The sequence below is a fragment of the Heterodontus francisci genome, chromosome 32 (assembly GCF_036365525.1).
Source record: "Heterodontus francisci isolate sHetFra1 chromosome 32, sHetFra1.hap1, whole genome shotgun sequence".
NCBI classification, from domain to species: Eukaryota; Metazoa; Chordata; class Chondrichthyes; order Heterodontiformes; family Heterodontidae; genus Heterodontus; species Heterodontus francisci.
The window spans coordinates 26,844,771-26,866,830 of NC_090402.1; the positions used below are offsets into that span (position 1 = coordinate 26,844,771).

The window sequence follows — 22,060 nt, forward strand, 5'->3', positions numbered from 1 at the left end:
TATTGTTCTGCGTTTTGCTGTAATAATAACATTGACCCTGGAAGATTTCAGCAAAGCTGTTCTGGAGCAACCAGAAATCACTTGCTCTGAAAATTCCCATCTAAACATTACTATGTTATCTGCCAAACGCAGATGTGTGCAATCAGGTTTCTATGTAGTTAGGAAATGTTTACATATTTTTAAAATCAGTCCCAGCAGGTGCAACAAGGCCTTCTGCCACCAACTACATCTTGCAGACACTTCTAGTTATATATCTGAAGTGTTTTGCAATACTATGCCTCTTTGAAGAAAATATTGTCCTGCATTTTGCTGTAATAATAACAGTGAGGCTATCAGTGCTTGCCAATATTCCAGGGTAAATCTGACAGCAACTTGGGAGATCATCACATGTGCATTTAATTGTGTAAATCTGAAATTGCTGTCAGAGATGCCTTGCTCCTCCTTAGGGTGCACTGTTATAGTCCTTCTTGATAGACTCAATACTGAAATCACTATAATGGCGAGAACATCGGGTACTTACCGACTCATTCTGCACTAAAGATGGATGAAAAAATTAGGGCCAGTACATTGAGGAGTAAGTGAGTTTTTAATGGTGTAGTAAGTGATAATTACTGCTGAACACCTCTCTGGCCCTGAAAAAATAATTTTACAAATGTGCTCAGAACAAAATTAAACTTGCAGATTTTCAAAAATAACCTTTTACATTTTTTCTCTGTCTCTTTAACTCTCCTTTAATCCATCTGTATTTCCCAATCTTGATTTTGCTTTGTTTACATCATTTAAATGTAATTTATATTTCCTGGTTAGGAAGTGGTTCTGGTCCCCTTATTTGAGGAGGGATGTAGTTGCATTGGAGGCAGTTCAGAGGAGGTTCACTAGATTGATTCCAGAGATGAGGGGTTTGTCTTATGAACAAAGATTGAGCAGTTTAGGCCTTTACTGTCTAGAGTTTAGAAGAATAAGAGGAGATCTAATTGAGGTATATAAGATGATTAAGGGGATTGACAGAGTAGACGTAGAGAGGATGTTTCCTCTGGTGGGGCAATCTAGAATGAGAGGTCATAGTTTTAGGATAAGGGGTAGCAGATTTAAAACCGAGATGAGGAGAAATAACTTCTCTCAAAGGGTCGTGAGTCTGTGGAATTTACTACCCCAGAGTGCGGTGGATGCCGGGACATTGAGTAAATTTAAGGAGGAGATAGACAGATTTTTAATTAGTAAAGGGTTGACGGGTTATGGAGAACGTGCAGGAAAGTGGAGTTGAAGCCGAGATGAGATCAGCCATGATCGTATTGAATGGCGGAGTAGGCTCGAGGGGCTGAATTGCCTACTCCTGCTCCTAGTTCTTATGGTCTGCGTGTGTTGGTGAGGATTCTTCAATCTGATTGGTTGAAGAGCCTTGCTGTTGCTTTTCCTGCTCAGAGATGCCACAAATCTCTGTAGAGGGCGCTGCACTTGAAAAAATGCCAAATTAGAGGAAATCTCTGCTGACAAGCCTGCGAAAAGTCTGTATGCAGTTGTCAGCGAGGTGAATGGCAAAAGCCGTTCCTTCATTGCCGAGAATAAAATCCGGGCCATTAAGACTCGGCATTTGGCAAAATGCCTAGTTCTAAGCTAGATGCTTTGAGTGTTCTCTTGAAGCGAAGACCCAGCATATTCTTAACCAGAACATAACAGCTGATCCTAGTCAGAGCATAAGATAATTACATTTTAAGATCTCATAACCAAAAAAATCATTTGCTTCAGGTGATAACCTAAGAGGAAGGATCAAGCTTAAAATTCCTGAGAGAAAAATGTTCAGTCTTATCACCAACCTTTATCAAAATTTAAGGTTTAAAAAAATTAGTTAGCTCTTTGTAAACTCTGTTCTCCCTCAGTTGAACATTAATCGATATCATTAGTGGAACACTTGAATGAAATGAAATGACACAGTAATGTAACAGTTAAGATGATTGCTTCTCACTTCAGGGCTACCTGAATTTGTCAACTATGTGTGAGTTTTGCCAATTTTTTACAATATTGACACTGTCCATGTACCAATTGTGCCTTATTTGGCTGAACATAAAATGGCACCATGCCACCAGATATCGATATGGTTGCAGTCTATCTAACCACATGAAAAACATTAGATGCAGATGAGAGTACCTTGTGGAGTTAACAATGAATGGGCCTATGTGTCTTTGTCTACATTGTATGGTATATGTGGTAGTTTATTATGGATCTTAATTCTTCTGTCACAATTGTCTTCTGTTGTTTGCACGTCAAAGATGGCATAATTGTAAACTTACAAACTGAAATGTAGTGATGTGCATAATTAACAACGACAAAGCCTTTCTTTATACAGCCACATTTGAACTATTCACCTCTGATCCAAATCATACTGCTCAGCCTGTGACTAATGCATTAACCCTACTGAATCACCAGTGAATTCAGCATGAATCCCCTGTACCTGCTACTTTCATCAAACATGTTGATCGTTCCAGCAACTTGGTTTATATTTGAAATGTATAATTCCTTTAAAGGAAATCAAACAGAATAAAGCAATCGATTCAGTTCTGTGAAGATCTTAACTCAGAAGTGTTATATTGTTGTGTAAACTAATCTGCATACTTATTACCATTTTGTCTTAAGACAGGATCAGAATTTATTTTATTTTATTTTATTTAGATACAGCACTGAAACAGGCCCTTCGGCCCACCGAGTCTGTGCCAACCAAGAACCACCCATTTATACTAACCCTACAGTAATCCCATATTCCCTACCACCTACCTACACTAGGGGCAATTTACAATGGCCAATTTACCTATCAACCTGCAAGTCTTTGGCTGTGGGAGGAAACTGGAGCACCCGGCGAAAACCCGTGCGGTCACAGGGAGAACTTGCAAACTCCGCACAGGCAGTATCCCGAACCGAATCCGGGTCCCTGGAGCTGTGATGCTAACCACTGCGTCACTGTGCCGCCCGTATTAACATTGTCGTATTATCATATGGGCTAGCCCTTCTGATTAAATTCGTCCATTGCATTAATGCACAGTGCCGCTAATGATTGTGTAAATTTCCTATATTTCACCCACTGTTTACAGAAACTCAGAATTATTGATAATTCTGCAAGTCTTTGGAAACCGGAGCACCCGACGAAAACCCATGCGGTCACAGGGAGAACTTGCAAACTCCGCACAGGCAGTACCCAGAATAGAACCCGGGTCCCTGGAGCTGTGAGGCTGCGGTGCTAACCACTGCGCCACCCTGACTCATACATGCCAGGGTAGAAAACTAACAAAAGCTGATATAGGCTCAAAAAAGTTGACAGCTCAGAAACAGACGTGAATATAGGGCTGTTGACAAAGAGTTAGAATGAAACTGCAGCAGAACACAAGCGCGTCACAATTTAAATTATGGGTGTACCCGACATTCAGTGGGGGTAATTTAAACTTTTATCGCAGGGCAAAAAATGGCTGAAGATGAATTGGCAGACCACTTTAACCTTGCCTGATTTTCATTTCCATTCAAGTCATGCTCCCGAACCAAGAGGCCCGAGGATTGACAGGAATTGGTCATCTGGCCTCATCGGCATATTCAATATAAGTTGTGCCTCCATAGGTACCTCGCTCTAGCAAAGACATCAATGTTGGGCTGCCTACTTTGCCAATAGTGGCCCTTGCATAAAACCAAGGCGGGGGTAATTGGAGCATGCTACAGGGGTGGAGGGGCGTAGCTGAACATGACTCCTATGGAGTCATGGGAGCGCTCCTGCTTCTCTGGCTCCAGAGGAACTTTAAAAAAAGAAAAAATTCCACCTACCTTTGTTGGTGGCCAAGTGGTCACTGTTGTATGATTGCCTTTAAGAGTGATGTCCCTCCAAGATCTTAGTATGCTAATTAGCTAAGTACCAGGACATAGTCATGTGACTCACAGTTGCAGAGTGATGCTGGCTTTAACACCTCGAGGAAGGTTCTGTAAATAGTTTGCTCTGTACTGTATATAATAGTTTAGCTGTAATAAACCTGTTTGAGATCTTCAGCATAACTGGACTCCACGCATTTCATTTATATTGCATCAGACAACATAAATAGCTCTTATATGGTGGCAGCTGTGGTGAGAAAACGAGTCTAAGTTGAAGACCACAGGTCAAACAGCTTTGAAAACGACCTTTCCTACAGCCACTGGAGAGAAAATGCAAAAGAAATACTGGCCAAAAAAGTGGAAAGAAAGAACCCACCTCCAGCTGTAGAAGACACAGCTCAAAACGACAGGCTGCAAGTAAATTGGGTGAGTCATTGTGCTGATGGTCAAAGGATACTGGTTTGAAAAAAAAAAGCCTGAAGTGCTTAAAAAGATTTTTTTTTCTCTAAAGACTGCATTAAAAAAAGGGTAAGACCCGATTCTTCTCCCAGGCTGATCCAGGTCGATGTCATTACAGGAGGCATCCGATTGCAAAAAGCGTGAGAAAACCCCGATCACTGCAGAGCCTCCCTTCACACAGCCAAAGTTTAAAAAATCAGTAAATCATATGAGCTTGAAGAAGAGTTTCCAGCCACAGTCTAAAAAACCCATTAAACCACTTGAGCATGAACATAAAGAAACTCTAGCAAAAAAAGCAATTGAACTGCCTATTGAACAGCTGTGTTAAAAACCTAAGGGCTACAAGCAAGATAAACAGAGTACCATCAAACACCTGCTCCTCTCAATCCCAGCAGCTAGTCTAAATAACAGAGAGTTTCTTAAATGGGAAACAGTGCAGAGTCATAGAACAAGTCTTAAAACAAGTTTTAACCAAAAGAACAGCAGGAAGATGGATACCAAATTTCCCAGCATGAACTGGAAGGCCATGGATATCCTATCCAATTTCCAACTTTTCAAACAAAGAATGCAGTTATGCTTTCCAGACCAAGTGATTGCAGAACCAGAAAAACAGGCTGTAAATGTACGAATAACAGTTGGAAATGAGGGATTACACAAAATCAATATCACTGGCTTATCTGAAGAGGACCAGAAGGATCCTGCAAAGTGCGAGATCAGTTGCGATTAAGAGTGAATTTTAGAATTCACCGCCTGGCAACAGCCACAGGAATCAATAAATCAGTTCATCAGTGGATGCCGTAGTAAGGGCAATGAATGCGATTTTTCAGAAACTGAGCTGTGGGAGCGACTAATGGAGCCGGTGATTGTCTCAATACCCAATGAAGCATTCAAAAAAGACCTTGTGGGGAAAAAGAAAGGTCACAGCATTGATGCGCTGCTAGAATGTGGCAGGAAAATATGAAGCCACAGTAGTTGCACAACAGCACCTGCAAGCACTAGGTGCAACCAACAGTATTGGCATCATAACCAGGTCAAAAAGAGCAAGCAAGCTGTGTGGTAAGTGTGGTTGGTCTCTCTCACCGCAAAGTTGTCCTGCATTTCAAGACCTCTGCAAGGCGTGTAGTGCAAAAGGACACTGGGCCTGCCTATGCAAGAAATCTGGCTCTAAAGATGCAGACAGAAGTCAAGTAGGACACAAACAAACAGATGATAGGTGCAGCAACAGGGCAACAGCAGCAAGGAAAGTGCCAGAGACCTATGTAAATACAAACCTATGCGAAATCCACAATGAAACAGACCTGAGACAAGACTCGGAGAGGAGTAATTCTCAGTCAGAAGATGAACAGGCATTTCACATTGTGAACCTGACACATCATGTTGATGAAGTCAAACAACTGGAAGCTTTTACTACCATTAACATCATGTGCCAAAAGAAAGTTGGCAAACATACACTCAGTGCTAAGATTGACACTGGATCTAGTGCAAATATCCTACCAGTCCGAACCTTGAAGGAGATGTACTGAGGTCATTGGAAATGAGTGATACAACTGACAAATGCAAAGTTATCTGCATACAATGAGTCACCCATCCCTTGCAGTAGCACACTGACAATATAATGCAGCTATGGCAAGTTGGCATGGAAACTGCAAACATTTTACTTGGTAGACATGAGCGGACAGCAGTGACAGTACTACCAACATGCAAGGACATCAACATCATAACTATCCACCAGGTCACCAAGGTACCATTTACAGCAGGAGAGACCTAGGGTACCCGCATTGAGTCACAATTCCTCCAGGATCTCCGTGTTTCTGGTATGGAGAGTATCAGCCCCTTCTCAGAGATGCCAAACCAAGAGAATGAAGATCCAAATACAGATGGTGAAAGTTCTCTGTCAACAGGCAGTGTTTCTTCACGCCCCAGCAGCTCAGAAGAAGAGATTGACATTGTCACTACTGAGAAGCAAAGGCTGGCAGTGGGGAGCATTGCCAAGGGGAAATCACCAGGACCGGAACCCGCTCGCAGACTCTGGCCAGCATCAAACGGTGCAGTCTGCAAATCCAACAACAGCACAGCTATGCCACGCCTTCAATTCTGCTCTCTAGAGAACCACCAGAATGGACAGGGACTTCCATGCAGCCAAGTACTCCATCCCCAACAAGTCCTCGACCTTGAGCCCCAGGCCTTCAGACGAGGAGAATGAGGAGAGGCGAAGGACAAGCAATGACCCAACGAGGCAGAGGAGGAATGGGTTGAAGCATTGTCTGTTGCCTCTTTGCAATGAGGTGCCAGAACGTTCCAAGAATGACAAGGCCTCAAAAGTGGTCATCTTGAGAAAAGCAACAGAGTATATTAGCAGGCTAAAGGCAGAGCAACAGAAACTGAATGCAGAGAGGGAGAAACTTCAGAAAAAACAACAACAGATGAGATGCAAACTCCCTGAGCAAGAGTTGTCAAATATATGGATATATGGACTTTTAAGCTTCTGCACTTGTAAATTTCACAATCTCTATCCCTGCGTAACTCGCTTTGATATCTAATGTTACGTCTTTTTTAATTGTAGCATACAAGACTTATCTTTGGAAAGAAAGGGGATGTTGTGTGATTGCCTTTAAGAGTGATGTCCCTTTAAGATCTTAGTATGCTACAACCAACAGCTGCAACCAATCTTGAAGAACATAAACCTTCAAATAAAATATCAACTGGACATGGCATAGTACGTTCCTTTGCAAAAATGAGATTTTTTTAAAACTACAATTATACATAATTTTAAATATTAAATAATCACATTTGCAACTGTTGGAAACCCATTAGCCCATTTTAAACTTCATTGTCTGTAATTTCTGGGGTGGGGGGAAGTTCTCTTGATCTCTATCACTAGGGATTATACATTGACACTTCACCTCAGAGCAACTCTGCCTATATGCCACCAATGACCCATTAGACCTGCCAGGGAAACTGGTTCTACATTTACCACATGGCCACCAGAAATCAGATACTTCAGCGGAAGATGAATGGTAACGCAGAAGAATTATTGTTTCTCCGGGGTTTCCATCAATCTTCTGCCAAAGGTATGGCAGAATTCTGATGGGCTTCTGTCCTATTCTCAAATTGATCTGGTTGGTTCTGAAAACCTTCATTTTTTTTCTTCTACCAATTGGTTGATACTGACAACCTTCCATCCCAATGTAAAAAAACTGATTTTGCTTGTGGACAACTAATAAGCTGACTCAAGGGGCTGCAGAGCTGTCAAAGCTGACAGTTGCCGCATATGCACTCGCTGTCAACTGTATGTAGTGACTTTTTCTTTTCTGACGTGGACTTGACTTTTTGCATTTTTTTCTCATTGAAAACATTATTCCCGAATCTCGGTTGAAAAAAAGAGCACTACAAAACACTTTTACTTTACAGATTTTGATATGGATTGTATCAAAAGATGTACATTAAAATGTAGAAATACACTAACACTTTTGATACTAAATTAATCCCAAAATTGCAAATAAAATTAAAGTGAAAATATCAGGCTAAAATGTTCCGGAGTCCAGTACTGCCTTAATAGTACATCCCATTGTATTTCTGCATGCTTCATTACTCAGTATTTTATGTCAAATCAACAAGGCGGTGATCTTGAAGCCTGCTGTCATTTTTGAAATAAGAATATTTTGAACAGTTTCACAGAGATGATCAAACAGGCACATGTGCCCTCGTTATACTGCTAGGAAAAATGGGCACATATTCATCTCTATCACTAGGGATTGTACATTGACACTTAATGTCAGATCATCTCTGCCTATATGCCACCAATGACCCATTAGACCTGCCAGGGAAATTGGTTCTACATTTGCCATATGGCCACCAGAAATCAGATACTTCTCCTATCTCCTGGACTGCTGAATATATCTCTAACGGGGATTTTGCAATAGCCAGCAGCTATCAGTTTACAATGGTTGCAAACCAATTATGGTATCTGTCTCAGTCATTTTCACTGCTGGTGGTATACCAGTCTGTTAGATGGTTGGCTAAATCTGTCAAGTCTGCTGCTTAAACACCCAGCCCACTTTATCTATTTAGCAAAACTGAGGTCCCATTATAGACAAAGACTGGAACAGCTTAACTCATATTAGACCAACGTTTAGTTAAAAAAAAAACTGTAGATTCAAAAACACAGCACATCCACTCTGAATAAATTGGTATCCAATGTTATAAACACTTACACATATTAAGGACATAAACAGCTACCCTCCTACACTTGTTATTTTGAAAGACTTTTCTAAATCTTCCTCTTGCCATCGATATCTATGCCCCTGACAAAACAAGACATCTTTATATTCTCACCATGGAACAGACTGTGACACCAAGGATTCTTAATCTTCTTGTGAGAGAGATTTACCCACAGAGATTAAAAGCACAATTCAAGTATTGTCCTATTCTGCTAAATATAATTCTTGGCACAATGTGTAATGTGATTTTTTTCAGCAAAAGAATAAAATTACATTCTCTTTGATAGCACCACTGTAAAATATTACAGCCCATCACTGGGAGGGAGTAAGAACAAAATAATCATAATTTAGGCAACACATAAAGAGGCAGAATTATGAAAATCAGTGGAGCACCTTTGTGGTGGTTTTATGTGTGAAAACATCTTACAATTACTTTTAAAGCATCTAAAAGAGAAGTAAGAATTTTGTAGATAAGGCCCTTCCCTTAGAACCAGTGTCCTGAATGGCATTGTGCACTTTTTTGTAGTACAGAGATATTTATAGGACAGTATTACTTTTTGGGGTGTGGAGGGGGTGGTGGGGGAAAGGGAAATACAGCAACTGACCCATTCATTTATCAATCTATGTGAGGTCATTAACCGCCCACTCTGAACACCCAAATGGTGAGGGTGGCACTGGAGGACATGAGGGCGAAGAGGATATTATTCCAATAGTGGGATTATCAAGCTGCAACACTTAGAAAGTCACTTTTGCATCATGGTGTACTGGATCACCAACAGTGCCAACTGGCAATGATGATGCAGTAATAATAATGTGCTAAAATGTACATGCTATCCTTGTGTTTTAATTGCATCATTAAAAAGTTTTATATATAGCATGTCACAATGCATCCGCAGCCAAAATGTATGCGGTACTTTTCTGACTGATTCAAATAACTAAACGATTCATTCAAATATATTGTTAGGAAAAACTACCAGTGGTCATATTGCTTTCTCACCCGACCTGCCATATTTATCTACAAAAAACATAGCATAAAAAAGAAAAGCAGACAGTGTTCAAGAATTCTAAAAAGCAAATACAAATGAATACAATTACTCATTATGTATTATCATATATTCACCAACTTACAACGCCCCATTATCAGCAACTTTAGCCCCGTCTTTTGCTGTCTCCAGATTTCCTATTCCTCATCTTCCGATTAGCACTCTACAGCCTTCTGGGATTAACATTGAATTCAACATTTTCAGAGCATTACTGCCTTTTTTATTTATATATTATTTAAAAATTTTATTTTAGTTTTTAACCATGTGCCTGTCTTAAACTTGTTTTCATGTTTTTGCTTTCGGACATGGTTGGCTAAATCTGTCAAGCCTGCAGCTTAAACACTCAGCCCACTTTCTCTATTAAGCAAAACCGAGGTCCCATTATAGACAAAGGCTGGAACAGCTTTACTCATATTAGACCAACGTTTAGTTAAAAAAAAAACTGTAGATTCAAAAACACAGCACATCCACTCTGATTAAATTGGTATCCAATGTTATAAACACTTACGCATATTAAGGACATAAACAGCCACCACCAGCAGTGAAAATGACTGAGACAGATACCATAATTGGGATCATTATTCTGCCATTAACGCTCTCTCTGGACTCATGCTTTGTCTTTTACTACAACTACTAGCCTTCTGTTCCGTGACATCTCTGTCATTTAATCTCTCCTGCCTTCTGCTTTATCACACACCTTTCCTTTTGTTCCTCTTCCACCCTCACCCCTTTCAATTGCTCAAAGCCTATTATTACATTTCTAAATTTTGCCCATTCTGATGAAAGGTCACAGACCTAAAACGTTAACTCTGTTTTTCTCTCCACAGAAGCTGCCAAACCTGCTAAGTATTTCCAACATTTTCTGTTTTTCTAAGTTATTCTTCTCCCTGCCCTTTATCACTTTACTTAAATATGGTGTACTTTTTATCTCCTTGGCTACTGCCATTCAGGCCTTTCCACCTGCGTAACCTTTCACTTTTCTACACATGCACATTCTCACTGCCACATACCAGAGCTTCTATCACCCAGGGTGTCTCATTGTCTCTGCTCCCTGCAAGCAATGTCCTGGATTAGTTGGAATCATTTGATCCAAATGAACAATTGAGTGCATAATCTGAAGTATTAGGCAGATTAACACATCAGGAACGTGTTTTCTTAAAGTTCTGAAATAATATTTTTTAAGAAGACTGGTTTTAATATCTAGCAAACATCACCTTGAGCCTGCTCCGCCATTCAATAAGATCATGGCTGATCTGATTGTAACCTCGACGGTACATCCCACCAACCCCGATAATCTTTCACCCCCTTGCTTATCAAGAATCTATTTCCCCCGCCTTAAAAATATTTAAAGACTCTGCTTCCACTGCATTTTGAGGAAGGAAGTTCCAAAGACTCATGATCCTCTGAGAGAAAATATTTCTCCTCATCTCTGTCATAATTAGGCGACCCCTTATTTTTAAACAATGACCCCTAGTTCTAAATTCTCCCACAATGGGAAACATCCTTTCCACATCCACCTTGTCAAGACCCTTCAGGATCTTATATATTTCAATTGTCATGCTAGGCCCCCACCTGCCAAGAATGAGGCACATCAATTTTGTCATGAACATTGATTTTTAACTGTTTTTGGAACAAGGAAATAACTTGTTAAACAGATCAGCCATGGCTGGAAAAAAACATTTACATACTAACAGACATTGAAGGTGAGGAAGTGCATTCCAGGGCCTGCTAAGGAAGATACAATCCACAAGGGCCAGGACTGGTTAGACCAGCTGGTCACATGACTACCTGGCTGTTCCAGGGTTTTCTTTTGAACTGGCCACAGAGAGTTTGAACTCAGGCTAAGGCTAGTGACCAACCATTTTCCCCTTGAATCTGCAGAAGCAGAAACAGTGTTAGAAGTAGACCCCGACAGGGTATGGCTAGCAAAGCTACAACTGGAACAGAGGAAACTTGAATTAGAGGCAAAAGAGAGAGAGAAAGAGCCTTCCAGAAAGAATGCGAAGAAAGAGAGCTGAAGCGACTTGAGTTAAATAGGGGGTGACAGAATAACCCCAGTGAAAGCATGGCCAATATGGAGGAGCATAATTCAGGGCTGGGTACATTGTTAAAACTAGCTCAACTAATTCCAAGATTCAATGAGGAGGATGTCGAAGAATCTTTTGTGTCCTTTGAGAAACTGGCAAGGCAGCTAAAAAGGCCAGCTGAGACCTGGCCTCTTTTGCAGCAAAGCGAACTAACCAGAAAAGTTATGAGGTTTATTCCTTGTTGCCAGATGAGAGTTAATCAAACTATGAACTGACCAAAAATGCTATCCTTGGGCATATGAATTAGTACCCGAAGCCTATCGCCAAAAGTTTAGAACCTTCAAGATGCAAGCTAATCAAACATCTGGCATTTGAAAGACATAAGCAGCTGGCTTTTGACCAGTGGCTGAGGGCTCTTAAAGTACAGCTCAGCTATGAGAATCTCAGGGAAGTAGTTCTGTTAGAGGAATCTCTCATTCTCCACAAAGACCCATGTAGAGGAGCAGTGGGTTCAGAGAGCCTGGCAAGCGGCCATTCTGGCCGATGAGTTTGCTTTAATTTATAAGTCGGTTTCCCAGGGGAGAACCTTCCCTAGTCAGCCCCACAAATCTGAAAAGGACAAAGGGTGGGAAGGTGATAGGAGCCCAAGCAGTCCTGGGAGAGAAAGAAAAGCAGGGGGCACAGGGGGCCCTCCTCTAGCCAAAAAGGAAGGTGCTGTGAGCAAGAGTGAGACGTGGAGACCTATGTGCTTCCATTGTAATAAAACAGGGCATTTAAAAGCTGACTGCTGGAAACTAATGGGTAAACCGGTAGGGTTAATCAGGGCACACCCACTCAGTGAAGAAAGGAACCTGATGGAAAGCACAGCTGAACAAGCTGTGGCTTTAACTGCAGTAAGAGTGAGAGCCAGGAAGCTTACGGCTGCAAGAGCCAGAAAATTTAATAGGATTCCTGACGGTTATCAGGGTTTTGTGTCTTAAGGGAAAGTAACCCCATACCACTTTAGTGGGGCAAACAAGCCCATAGTAATTATCAGGGACACAGGGGCCACTAGATCCTTTTTACTGGGAAAAGGGCTGACCTTTCCCCCAGAGAGTGCAGTGAACACCAGAATGGTGGTGAATGTTATTGGAGGGCAGTGTATGCCTGTACCTGTACAGGTACACCTGTGCACCTGGAGTGCGATCTAGTTTTGGGACCAGTAACCGTAGGGATTGTCCCTAGTTTGCTTGTGGACAGGGTTGACCTGTTCCTAGGTAATGATCTAGCGGGGGTGAAGGTGGTTGCACCCCCAGTAGTGAAAGAAAGACCGCAGGAGGTCAGAGAGACAGGGCATTGGCGGGAGATGGACCCCTGCAATTTTCCTGAATGTATAACGGATCCCATGATCAAACCTGCACCCCCAGAGAAGACTGCATTGGCACTGCAGGCAGATAACCATGAGGTCTGCCTGTCCGAGACTTTCTTTGGAAAGTTAAGAGACTCAGGGAATGAATTAAATAGATTTTCCCTAGTTGAGGTTCAGCGAGCCGACCCAGTATTGCGAGAATTAGCACAGGCTGCCCAGTCTGAAAGTGAAGCAGAGGGAGTTCTTGATTGTTACTACCTAAAGAAAGAGGAAATGGAGTTCTCCTCACAGACCTGAGAGCAAGGAGTGGGTGGTAGTTCACCAGTTAGTGCTGCCACAGAGGTACCAGGGAGAAATATTAAGAAGGGCCCACGGGACTACAGTGGCTGTACATGCCAGTATACGAAAGACCCAAGTCCACATAAGACAGCAGTTTGACTGGCCAAAACTCCACAAAGATGTGGTGGAGTACTGCAGGAGTAGCCACATGTGCCAGGTTGAGAGGAAACCCCAACCTACAGTGAAACTTGCACCCCTAAGTCCTGTACCAGTGTTAGGAGGACCCTCCAGCAGAGGGCTGGTGAACTGTAAGGGACTCCCACCAAGAACAAAAAGGGACAGGCAGGCACAAGGCTGGCAAAAGGTTAGACAGGGAAGGGGAAAAAGTGACCAAAGGAAGTCCAGGAGGAATCCCAATGAAAACCCTTACTGTCTGGTCAGCCAACCCCAAAAAATATGAAAAGTTAGACCCCACATCCTCCTACATAAACGCAGACACAAGAAGCACCCCACCAGAGTTGCTAACAGCATTTACAGGAACCTGCAGAGACAAAAAGACCTCTAGGGGGCAAAGAAACCATGAGGGTGATGCCTCACCTAGTCAAAGTGCCACAGGGGAGCACAGTAGAGTCTTCATAAATACCTGCATACAGGAGTGTCCTCTGGGACAAAGAGGAGATTAGCAAAAAATCCTCCCCCACAGTCAAAACCAAAGAAAACTGTCCATCCTCCAAAGTCAAAAACCTTTGTATGACTCAGCAAAGCACTGATAGGACAGACCCTCCCATTACTGACTCTACTGAGAAAAAAAAATTCAGTTTAGGGCTCATTAAATCTAATCTCCCCCCTTTTAAGACTTCATCAGGAACAAAGACCCTAGGCAGCCATGGAAAGGGGCAAATGGAAGAGAAACTTCCCTACAAAAGAACCACATGTTTATTGGGATGCCAAAAAATGGGGCGATTTTAATATGTTTTAGGATTTGTGAATGAATGAGAGAAATGCATTTTTTTCTGTACCTTATATTTTTCTCTCGACCCTTTTAATGAAATGCGCTTTTATCAAATCACATTTCATTCTCCTGTGTGTGGAGGTCTCATGCTAGGCCCCCACCTGCCAAGACTGAGGCACATCAATTTTGTCACGAACATTGATCTTTAACTGTTGGAGCGAGGAAATGACTTGTTAAACAGATCAGCCATGGCTGGAAAAAAATATTTACATACTAACAGACATCAAAGGTGAGGAAGCGCATTCCAGGGCCTGCTAAGGAGGATACAATCCACAAGGGCCAGGACTGGTGAGATCAGCTGGTCGCATGACTACCTGGCTGTTCCTGGGTTTTCTTTTGAACTGGCTACAGACAGTTTGAACTCAGAAAGTCTGTTTGCTCCTGAACTGAGATGATCTCTCCTGTCTGCTCCCATCTCTTTCTCACAAGCCTCTGAATCTACTGAAGACACATGAACCCCAAGAGAGAAAAGTCTCCTGCAGCGAACAAGGTTTAAGAAGAATACTGGGCCCCAACGAAAAGCAAAATCTACCTACAATCAAGGACTCTACAGTGAGCTCGAAGAACCATAACAAAAACTCTTCAGATATTGCCTCAAACCTTTCCACTTTATTTTTCTTCTGCTCTTTTCTGTCTCTATTTGCATGTGTGTATCGCATATGCATGCTAGTGTGGGCACGTCGTGTATCCGTAGGCATTACCCAAATTAGAGTTTAAGTTTAATCCATTTCAACTTCTTTAAACCTTATAATTGAAAAGCGGTGAACAAGGATTCACCAAGGGGGAGCTAAAAAGACAGTGTGTTTAAAAATTAAACCCTGTTACGGTAGGTTGAAGACTGCGAAGGACCCCTAGACACCTTTCTCACCTGGTCGTAACCCAACAAGTCACCTCTTACTCCTCTAAACTCCAGTGGATACAAGCCTAGCCTGTCCAACCTTTCCTCATAAGACAACCCGCCCATTCCAGGTATTTGTCTAGTAAACCTTCTCTGAACTGCTTCCAACGCATTTATATCCTTCCTTAAATAAGGAGACCAATACTGTACACAGTACTCTAGATGTGGTCTCTCCAATGCCCTGTATAACTGAAGTATAACCTCCCTACTTTTGCATTCAATTCCCCTCGCTATAAACAATAACATTCTATTAGCTTTCCTAATTACTTGCTGTACCTACTTACTAAACTTTTGTGATTCATGCACTAGGACACCCAGATCCCTCTGCATCTCGGAGCTCTACAATCGCTCACCCTTTAGAGCTTTTTTATTCTTCCTGCCAAAATTTGCCATGTCTTTGCCCACTCACTTAACCTATCCATATCCCTTTGTAAGCTCCTTATGTCCTCTTCACAACTTACTTTCCTACCTAACTTTGTGTCATCAGCAAGTTTAGCAACCATACCTTCAGTCCCTTCATCTAAGTTATTTATATAAATTGTAAAAAGATGAGGCCCCAGCACTGATGCCTGTGGCACACCACTTATTATATCTTGCCAACCAGAAAATGACCAATTTATGCCTACACTCTGCTTCCTGTTAGCTAGCCAATCTTCTATCCATACCAATATATTACTCCCTACACGATGAGCTTTTATTTTCTACAATAACCTTTGATGTGGCACCTTATCAAATGCCTTCTGGAAATCTAAATACAGTACATCCACCAGTTCCCCTTTATCCACAGCACGTTACTTCTTCAAAGAGCTCCAATATATTGACTAAACATGATTTCCCTTTCACAAAATCATGTTCGCGTGCCAGCTCACTCTACTCAAGTCTTCTCATTTCCCATCTCTCTCTGTCTGCCCATAGTTGGTTTATTTTACTTTACATTGTTAGTTTGTGGACATTCGAATCAAGGAACTATTTAAAGAATCATAAAAAATTCCTTAGCACTCGACAGGATTTACTCTTATTCACAGTCATTTTCTAATACATTTCCCTTTTTCTCCAAAATACCTTACAATTTTGCAAAAAGGTAAAACTGTGTTCTGTAAGTGAACTTTTGACTTATGGATAACTGAAGCATCATGCATTAGAAAATCATTCCTTGACTACAAAAATACTGTGTTGACACACCTCTAGCATTGAGTGGATCTGAAACACAAATAAAAGTGAGAGCTTGAACAGATCAACACAACAACCTGTTTGATTCAGAAGTCTGTATTTCACTTTGCTAATGGGTAAAAACTTTGTACTGCTCGCATAATCATAACAGATACAGAAATGCTTCACTCTCAATGTGACTGCCTATTCTTCCAATGATCCTTTAGCCAAATGCTCAGAAAGACCAGTGAAAGCTAAAATTCCTGATTACTTTATTCAACAAAATCATTCTCCCGCTACTGAAAATCTGGACACCAAGGACTTTCAAGGGAGCAAAGGGCTGCAGAGGTAGAAATTTCCTCCTGTGACTATGAAAGGGGGAGAATTCTTCAGCAAATTGATCTTCTACAGGATTATCTGGCACAGTAGTCGTGATACTGAAAATGTTTTACATATTCTAATTAAAGCATTTCAACGCCGCTAACATCAGTGTTAGATTTGAGAACTTTTTAGTTAAAGCTGTAACATGATTATCGTGAAATAACACAAAAGCCTCAAAATGACTGATAGCTATATGAGCAGACAATTGCTTAATATGTTTAGAATTCCATTAATTTAACATAGTTAAATATTTATTTAAATAACCTTTTAATTTAAATGGCAAATGTATTCATGTGTGTGTTCATCTGCTGATATTTCTAAACTAATATTTTCTGTTCATCTTATTTTGTCCTTACTTCCTTAAAAACTTCAATAAAATTTAAATTAATATGGAAATGCCCTCTGTAAATATACAGTAGCAACACACTGGATCTAAGCTAGTAAACGCTCATTTAAACCTGGCATCCAGATGATGCTTGTGTACTCTTAAAGTGTATGATGAACTATTCTTCCACTTCCATGGCCTTCCAATGTGTTTCTGAGCACCCTTCCAATTCCTGATGCCTCTTCGCACCTGATTTCACAAGAGTTTGAAAAACTTACCTACAGGCAGAACTATTCCAGTCTCTCCCTTGATCTGAAACCAGTCTGTTATTTATAGTGAGAATAGAGCAGTTTTGAAATATAGGTATCTCCATGCATTAGTTGGAGTGACATTGGCAGAGGATGATGAATAACCTAAATTTCCACGACCTTATTTGGAATTGGTAAGGTTAAAAAAAAAAAGACTTTTTAATGACTTGTGAGAAACAGACTTTTTGAGAACTTGTTCAGAAATAGAAAGCTTCCATGAGTACCTCCTTATAATCCATCCTCACAATAACACCTCTATAGAGAACATTATAGGAGGAGCCTCTACATTCAGACTGTATTGCTATCTCTCTCTTTTCAGAACAACGCTGTACATTGGATGACAATGTTGTACGAAGGGCAGCATGCAAGAAGATCTTGTAACCTAATATTGTAGAAGAGAATGATATAACTGATGATTTAAGCAACTAGAAAGGAACAGCTGATGGATGCAACTGGTTCACTCACCAGTATCTGTAAACATGTACAATGCTAGCCACAGTACATCAGAATAGTGTTTTACCTTCAGCTATCAGTCTGATATTTCTGAAAAAAACTGCCAGCCTTGTAATAATTACCAGCCTGTGTTTTTGCCTGTAACATAACTCTGCAGAATATATTCAGCCCAAACTTTGTTGGATGAAAATTATTATTTTTCCTGCTTAATGATCCATCATTATTTTTTTTTTAAGTTACAGAAAATGAACTAGCCTCTTCCACAAACTAGAGCCAACATATGCCTGACTCCCTGACAATCTACAGCAAAATGTGTGTCTGACTCCCTGACAATGTTTGTCTAACTCTGATAATCTCGAACCAATGTGTGTCTGACTCCCTGAAAATATACAGCCAATGCGTGTCTGACTGTCTAGGCCAATATGTGCCTAATTCCCTGGTAACCTAGTTAGTATGTGTCCAACTCCCTGATGATCAAGAGTCAGTACATGCCTGATTTTTTTGTAATCTAGAGCCAAAATGTGTCTGACTCCCTGATTATCTAATTCCAGCATGTGTTCATTCCCAGGTGATCTGGAGCTAGTATGTGACTTTGTGACAATTTGGAGCTGATAAAATTCAGACTTTCTGAAAGTCTAAAGGCAGTGTGTGTTTGACTCCATGACTTTATATTTTTGATTGCTGAAATATAGAAGTAGTATATATCTAATCCCGTGTTTTTTTAAAATATGAGCATTGGTTTAGGAAACTGCATCCTACACGCTACATAATTTAAATCTGAAGTCCAAATTTTTCAAAATATCCATGGTGACAAAGCATTGTGCTTTCAGTGCAGCAGCTTTTTCGGGAGCAGCGTGTGAGCGAGTGAGCAGCTGGGAAAGTCAGTTTGAAAGTAAATTTAATTTCCTTTTGTTTTTCGGCGGAGGCCAGGGGGCTGCTGGGTAAGTAAAACACTATATATTTGGGCGGTTTAAAATAACTTTCCTTTCAGTGCAGCAGCTTTTTCGGGAGCAGCGTGTGAGCGAGTGAGCAGCTGGGAAAGTCCGTTTGAAAGTAAATTTAATTTCCTTTTGTTTTTCGGCGGAGGCCAGGGGGCTGCTGGGTAAGTAAAACACTATATATTTGGGCGGTTTCTGAACCCGAGACACCACACTTGTAGTGTCTCCCACCCGCCCTCCTCCTCTAACCAAAAAAAAGGACTCGGTGGGGTGTTTATAAGGTAAGGCTTTTTCGATTTCTCTGGTTTTATTGTGATTGGTAAAAACTTTTCGTTCCTTTTTCATATAACTAAGTTTAAACTTAAGATTAAAAATGGCAGGAGATCTCAGACCCGTATCATGCTCCTCTTGCTCAATGTGGGAGCTCAGGGACATGGCTGATGACCCTGACTCCTTCACGTGCAGGAAGTGTGTCCAGCTGCAGCTCTTGTTAGACCGCATGACGGCTCTCGAGCTGCGGATGGACTCACTTTGGAGCATGCGCGATGCTGAGGAGGTCGTGGATAGCACGTTTAGTGAATTGGTCACACCGTAGATTAGGATTGCTGAGGGAGAAAGGGAATGGGTGACCAAAAGGCAGAGAAAGAGCAGGAAGGCAGCGCAGGAGTCCCCTGCGGTCATCTCCCTCCAAAACAAGTATACCGTTTTGGATACTGTTGAGGGAGATGGCTCACCAGGGGAAGGCAGCAGTAGCCAGGTCCATGGCACCGTGGCTGGCTCTGCTGTTCCGAAGGGCGGGAAAAAGAGTGGAAGGGCTATAGTCGTAGGGGATTCGATTGTAAGGGGAGTAGATAGGCGGTTCTGTGGTCGAAAACGAGGCTCCCGAATGGTATGTTGCCTCCCAGGTGCACGGGTCAGGGACGTCTCAGATCGGCTGCAGAACATTCTAAAGGGGGAGGGTGAACAGCCAGTTGTCGTTGTGCACATAGGCACTAATGATATAGGTAAAAAACGGGATGAGGTCCTACATGCAGAGTTTAGGGAGTTAGGAGCCAAGTTAAAAAGTAGGACCTCAAAGGTAGTAATCTCAGGATTACTACCAGTGCCACGTGATAGTCAGAGTAAAAATGAAAGAATAGTCAGGATGAATGCGTGGCTTGAGAGATGGTGCAGGAAGGAGGGGTTCAGATTTTTGGGACATTGGGACCGGTTCTGGGGGAGGTGGGACTATTACAAATTGGACGGTCTACACCTGGGCCGGACTGGAACCAATGTCCTTGGAGGTGCTTTTGCTAACGCTGTTGGGGAGGGTTTAAACTAATGTGGCAGGGGGATGGGAACCAATTGAGGTCAGTTGACAGTAAGGAGGTAGTAACAAAAGCCTGTAAGGAACTAGATAATGAAGTCAGTGTGACTAAGGGGAAGAGCAGGCAGGGAGCAGATGATGAATATAAAGGGACTGGTGGTCTGAGGTGCATTTGTTTTAATGCAAGAAGTGTAGTAGGTAAGGCAGATGAACTTAGGGCTTGGATTAGTACCTGGGAGTATGATGTTATTGCTATTACTGAGACTTGGTTGAGGGAAGGGCATGATTGGCAACTAAATATCCCAGGATATCGATGCTTCAGGCGGGATAGAGAGGGAGGTAAAAGGGGTGGAGGAGTTGCATTACTGGTCAAAGAGGATATCACAGCTGTGCTGAAGGAGGGCACTATGGAGGACTCGAGCAGTGAGGCAATATGGACAGAACTCAGAAATAGGAAGGGTGCGGTAACAATGTTGGGGCTGTACTACAGGCTTCCCAACAGCGAGCGTGAGATAGAGGTACAAATATGTAAACAGATTATGGAAAGATGTAGGAGCAACAGGGTGGTGGTGATAGGAGATTTTAATTTTCCCAACATTGACTGGGATTCGCTTAGTGTTAGAGGTCCAGATGGAGCAGAATTTGTAAGGAGCATCCAGGAGGGTTTTCTAGAGCAGTATGTAAATAGTCCAACTCGGGAAGGGGCCATACTGGACCTGGTGTTGGGGAATGAGCCCGGCCAGGTTGTTGAAGTTTCAGTAGGGGACTACTTTGGGAATAGTGATCACAATTCCGTAAGCTTTAAAATACTCATGGACAAAGACGAGAGTGGTCCAAAAGGGAGAGTGCTAAATTGGGGGAAGGCCAACTACACCAAAATTCGGCAGGAGCTGGGAAATGTAGATTGGGAGCAGCTGTTTGAAGGTAAATCCACATGTGATATGTGGGAGGCTTTTAAAGAGAGGTTGATTAGCGTGCAGGAGAGACATGTTCCTGTGAAAATGAGGGATAGAAATGGCAAGATTAGGGAACCATGGATGACAGGTGAAATTGTGAGACTAGCTAAGAGGAAAAAGGAAGCATACATAAGGTCTAGGCGGCTGATGAAAGACGAAGCTTTGAAAGAATATCGGGAATGTAGGACCAATCTGAAACGAGGAATTAAGAGGGCTAAAAGGGGTCATGAAATATCTTTAGCAAACAGGGTTAAGGAAAATCCCAAAGCCTTTTATTCATATATAAGGAGAAAGAGGGTAACTAGAGAAAGGATTGGCCCACTAAAGGACAAAGGAGGAATGTTATGCTTGGACTCAGAGAAAATGGGTGAGATTCTAAACGAGTACTTTGCATCGGTATTCACCGAGGAGAGGGACATGACGGATGTTGAGGTTAGGAACAGATGTTTGATTACTCTAGGTCAAGTCGGCATAAGGAGGGAGGAAGTGTTGGGTATTCTAAAGGGCATTCAGGTGGACAAGTCCCCAGGTCCGGATGGGATCTATCCCAGGTTACTGAGGGAAGCGAGAGAGGAAATAGCTGGGGCCTTAACAGATATCTTTGCAGCATCCTTAAACACGGGTGAGGTCCCGGAGGACTGGAGAATTGCTAATGTTGTCCCCTTGTTTAAGAAGGGTAGCAGGGATAATCCAGGTAATTATAGACCGGTGAGCCTGACGTCAGTGGTAGGGAAGCTGCTGGAGAAGATACTGAGGGATAGGATCTATTCCCATTTGGAAGAAAATGGGCTCATCAGTGATAGGCAACATGGTTTTGTGCAGGGAAGGTCATGTCTTACCAACTTAATAGAATTCTTTGAGGAAGTGACAAAGTTGATTGATGAGGGAAGGGCTGTCGATGTCATATACATGGACTTCAGTAAGGCGTTTGATAAGGTTCCCCATGGCAGGCTGATGGAGAAAGTGAAGGCGCTTGGGGTCCAAGGTGTACTAGCTAGATGGATAAAGAACTGGCTGGGCAACAGGAGACAGAGAGTAGCAGTAGAAGGGAGTTTCTCAAAATGGAGACGTGTGACCAGTGGTGTTCCACAGGGATCCGTGCTGGGACCACTGTT

General features: G+C 42.0%; 1 protein-coding gene across 3 annotated transcripts in view; it reads right to left on the reverse strand.

Moving 5' to 3' along the window:
- Positions 1 to 22,060, reverse strand: part of LOC137347711 (protein crumbs homolog 1-like) — a 194,648-nt gene that overhangs the window by 166,289 nt on the left and 6,299 nt on the right. The window lies entirely within an intron of this gene.